The sequence below is a fragment of the Anopheles moucheti genome (genome assembly GCF_943734755.1).
Source record: "Anopheles moucheti chromosome X unlocalized genomic scaffold, idAnoMoucSN_F20_07 X_unloc_3, whole genome shotgun sequence".
NCBI lineage: Eukaryota > Metazoa > Arthropoda > Insecta > Diptera > Culicidae > Anopheles > Anopheles moucheti.
This window is the reverse complement of record NW_026453537.1, coordinates 755001-760000: the sequence shown is the minus strand read 5'-3', so window position 1 is coordinate 760000 and position 5000 is coordinate 755001. Positions and strand designations below refer to the sequence as shown.

The 5000-nt window shown below is 44.0% G+C and overlaps 1 pseudogene; it reads right to left on the bottom strand.

Moving 5' to 3' along the window:
* Positions 1-3795: 3795 nt before the first annotated feature.
* Positions 3796-5000, bottom strand: part of LOC128308236 (uncharacterized) — a 6648-nt pseudogene continuing 5443 nt past the window's right edge.

Here is a 5000-nt window from a genome sequence, read left to right as displayed (position 1 = left end):
GCTTTTTGGTGCGACTTATGGGCTTGATAGGGTAATTTACGGGCTTGTTGGTGCGACTTATGGGCCTGATAGTGCGACTAACGGGCTTGATAGGGCAATTTACGGGCTTTTTGGTGCGACTTACGGGCCTGATAGTGCGACTTAAGGGCCTGATAGTGCGACTAACGGGCTTTGATAGTGCGACCAACGGGCTTGATAGTGCGACCTATGGGCTTGATAGTGCGACTAACGGGCTTGATAGTGCGACTTATGGGCTTGATAGTGCGACTTATGGGCTTGATAGTGCGACTTACGGGCTTGCTTTTCCATGTTTTTCGCATCGAGCTTCGGTTCGTTTCGAATAATTTTGTCCATGTTTTTCGTTTGCTACGAGAGGTTCGGTTCGTTTTCAGTTATCCCTGTGTTCATGGTTTTCGTGAGCTTCGATAGGTTTGGTCCGTGTTTTTGAGTACTCTTGTCCATGATTTTCGTGTGCTTCTAGAGGTTTGGTCCGATTTTCAGTACTCTTGTCCATGCTTTCACATGCTCTGATAGGTAGGTTCGTTCTCAGTTATCCCTGTGTTCATGGTTTTCGTGAGCTTCGATAGGTTTGGTCCGTGTTTTTGAGTACTCTTGTCCATGATTTTCGTGTGCTTCTAGAGGTTTGGTCCGATTTTCAGTACTCTTGTCCATGCTTTCACATGCTCTGATAGGTAGGTTCGTTCTCAGTTATCCCTGTGTTCATGGTTTTCGTGTGCTTCGATTCGTTCACTCTATTACTCTTGTCTTTGGTTTTCGTTTGCTTCGATTCGTTCACTCCATTACTCTTGTCTGTGGTTTTTCGTTTGCTTCGATTCGTTCAGTCCATTACTCTTGTATGTGATTTTCGTTTGCTTCGATTCGTTCAGTCCATTACTCTTGTGTGTGGTTTTCGTTTGCTTCGATTCGTTCAGTCCATTACTCTTGTGTGTGGTTTTCGTTTGCTTCGAGTCGTTCAGTCCATTACCCTTGTCTATGATTTTCGTTTGCTTCGAGTCGTTCAGTCCAATACTTACCCTTGTCTATGATTTTCGCTCTAAGCCCAGTCGCCCTGCGCTCTGGAAATCACATTCCAACTCTATCACCGATAGCGCTCACACCTTGGAAACCACATTTCACCCAGGGGACCTTAGGGTGGATTTTGAGCCTTTCGGGATTGCGAAACCATCATTTAACACTCTAAACTTAATTTCCGCAATCCCAGACGCACTTTCCATATGGTCTCCAAAAATGCGTGTGAGCTGACCTGGTCCCTTATAATAGGCAATGAACACGATTTTGGCAAAATATTTTTTTCAAAATTTTTTGACTCACCGGGTAAAATCGAATTTACTTGGGAAAAATGTTCTAGCAGGGGCCCTCCCATACAAATTTTTTTCTTCTCAAAAATGATTTTCGTTTCACTTTTCATACTCAGGGGAGTCTAAAATTGATGTTTTGAGTCACCATGAAAAAAAAATTTTTTTTGACCCGAGCTTGTGTCGCGACCCAAAAATCGACTCACTTGGGAAAAATGTTCTAGCAGGGGCCCTCCCATACAAAAATTTTTTCTTCTCAAAAATGATTTTCGTTTCACTTTTCATACTCAGGGGAGTCTAAAATTGATGTTTTGAGTCACCGTGAAAAAAAAATTTTTTTGACCCGAGCTTGTGTCGGCGACCCAAAAATCGACGCACTTGGGAAATATGTTCTAGCAGGGGCCCTCCCATACAAAAATTTTTTCTTCTCAAAAATGATTTTCGTTTCACTTTTCATACTCAGGGGAGTCTAAAATTGATGTTTTGAGTCACCGAGAAAAAAAAAAATTTTTGACCCGAGCTTGTGTCGGCGACCCAAAATCGACGCACTTGGGAAATATGTTCTAGCAGGGGCCCTCCCATACAAAAATTTTTTCTTCTCAAAAATGATTTTCGTTTCACTTTTCATACTCAGGGGAGTCTAAAATTGATGTTTTGAGTCACCGTGAAAAAAAAATTTTTTTGACCCGAGCTTGTGTCGGCGACCCAAAAATCGACGCACTTGGGAAATATGTTCTAGCAGGGGCCCTCCCATACAAAAATTTTTTCTTCTCAAAAATGATTTTCGTTTCACTTTTCATACTCAGGGGAGTCTAAAATTGATGTTTTGAGTCACCGAGAAAAAAAAATTTTTTTGACCCGAGCTTGTGTCGGCGACCCAAAAATCGACGCACTTGGGAAATATGTTCTAGCAGGGGCCCTCCCATACAAAAATTTTTTCTTCTCAAAAATGATTTTCGTTTCACTTTTCATACTCAGGGGAGTCTAAAATTGATGTTTTGAGTCACCGTGAAAAAAAAATTTTTTTGACCCGAGCTTGTGTCGGCGACCCAAAATCGACGCACTTGGGAAAAATGTTCTAGCAGGGGCCCTCCCATACAAAAATTTTTTCTTCTCAAAAATGATTTTCGTTTCACTTTTCATACTCAGGGGAGTCTAAAATTGATGTTTTGAGTCACCGTGAAAAAAAAATTTTTTTGACCCGAGCTTGTGTCGGCGACCCAAAATCGACGCACTTGGGAAAAATGTTCTAGCAGGGGCCCTCCCATACAAAAATTTTTTTTTGACTCACCGGGTAAAATGGTCGCACTTGGTAAAAATGTTCTAGCAGGGGCCCTCCCATACAAAATTTTTTTCTTTTCAAAAATGATTTTCGTTTCACTTTTCATACTCAGGGAAGTCTAATATTGAAGTTTTGAGTCACCGTGAAAAAAATTTTTTTTTGACTCACTGGGTAAAATGGTCGCACTTGGGAAAAATGTTCTAGCAGGGGCCCTCCCATACAAAAAATTTTAATTTCTCAAATCGATCCGTGGTTTCACTTTTCATACTCTAGGGCCCATTTGCTTCAACTTTGGAAAAAATTTTCGATGATGAAAAATTTTCACCTTCGACGTCCATCGACCACTCGACCCGAACTTGGTACTTTTGTATGGAGGTACCCAAGTGGTGACTTTCTCATACAAAAATTTTTATTTCTCAAATCGATCCGTGGTTTCACTTTTCATACTCTAGGGCCCATTTGCTTCAACTTTGGAAAAAATTTTCGATGATGAAAAATTTTCGCCTTCGACGTCCATCGACCACTCGACCCGAACTTGGTACTTTTGTATGGAGGTACCCGAGTAGTGACTTTTTCATACAAAAATTTTTATTTCTCATATCGATCCGTGGTTTCACTTTTCATACTCTAGGGCCCAATTGCTTCAACTTTGGAAAAAATTTTCGATGATGAAAAATTTTCACCTTCGACGTCCATCGACCACTCGACCCGAACTTGGTACTTTTGTATGGAGGTACCCGAGTGGTGACTTTTTCATACAAAAATTTTTTTGCGAATACGTGTTCGTTCGCGATCATTTAGGCCATGAACAACAAGTCCGCTGCGATAGAAATAGTGCATTGTAGTTACTCGACGAGAAAAAAAATCGGGACTTAGAAAAATTTTTGAAAGTCAAATCGTATTGACTTCCAACAACACCTGATAATAAACACACATTGCCTGTTGCACCACAGATCGCATTTGACTTAACAAATCGCCTGTTGGTACGCACATCACCATCGACTTTACCAATCGCGTTTCGCACCGCTAATCCCACTTGGCGTGGAGCCACGCACATAATGTTGCGAGGAGAGTATTAATCGGGACTTAGCGTTTTAAGCTCGCGAACACTCCACTATGGGAGTGCACGCAAGCACCAACTGTACACACACAACACAACAATCACTCTCGCGAACACTCCATTCCCAAAGTGAACGCGAGCACCAGCAAGCATGGGTCGCCTGAGAGGATCGATGCGAACGCATCTCTACAACTCGCAGCTCCCAGCCTGTAGTCCCGTCGTTTGCGGGCGGTCGAAGGTGTCGAAACTAGTTGTATCCACGGTCGACGGAAACACAGCCACCAGGGTTCCCTGTGGTAAGGTACTTCCACGTGCAGCGTGCTCCCGCCCGTTGCGGCTCAGTCTAGTGCTATAGCGGGGATGAGACGTCAGTGTGCGCGGGGCAGCACCGACGGATCTCGGAGGGTTGTTAAGCCCGCTAGCTTCCGATCACCTAATGGGTTTGAGAAGCGCTATCAGCTCGGATTGGATACGACCTTAGAGGCGTTCAGGCATAATCCAGCGGACGTAGCGTCATACCAAAGTCCGGTCGAACTAGTATTGAGCCAGTGGTCCGTACCTGTGGTTCCTCTCGTACTGCACAGGAATTCCGTTAAGATAGCGGCAAACAGCACACACCAGTAGGGTAAAACTAACCTGTCTCACGACGGTCTAAACCCAGCTCACGTTCCCTTGAAAGGGTGAACAATCCTACGCTTGGTGAATTTTGCTTCACAATGATAGGAAGAGCCGACATCGAAGGATCAAAAAGCCACGTCGCTATGAACGCTTGGCGGCCACAAGCCAGTTATCCCTGTGTGCGTGACAGCTGTCATAGCAGTGCTCGGACGTGCCTCTGTGTCGCTCCGGTTAAAAGCGGAAAATAAAGTGCAAAATCACCGGAAAAAGGACAGGAAAGTGTTTTAAACTGCTAATTACGGTGCGATACAGTGATTTATGGCGCATTTCAATAGAAATTAGGACGATGTTCGCCTAAAAACTGTGTATAAAGTTTCCCCATATAGTTTGTATGGGAGACTTTAAGTGCTCAAAAAACGCATAAAAAACGATTGAAAACAGTGAGCGACGCGTTTAAAACATAGTGCTGCGGGTGATAAACAGTTATCATAGCGGTTGAAGTGAAAATTTATCACCAAAACGCGAAATAAGTGCGTGCAAAAATAGCGGCAAAGCGGCGTCAGGTGGATCGTCGCGTGTGGGTGTGCGCTCGAGCGACGCGTTGTGACAGCTCAGAGCTTCTGCTCCACAGCGCCACCTATCCGCGAGGTGGAGAAGCGCGTGGCGACAAAAGCTCCCGAGGCAGTGTATGCGGACGGTATACATTTAGGTGCGAACGCAGCGC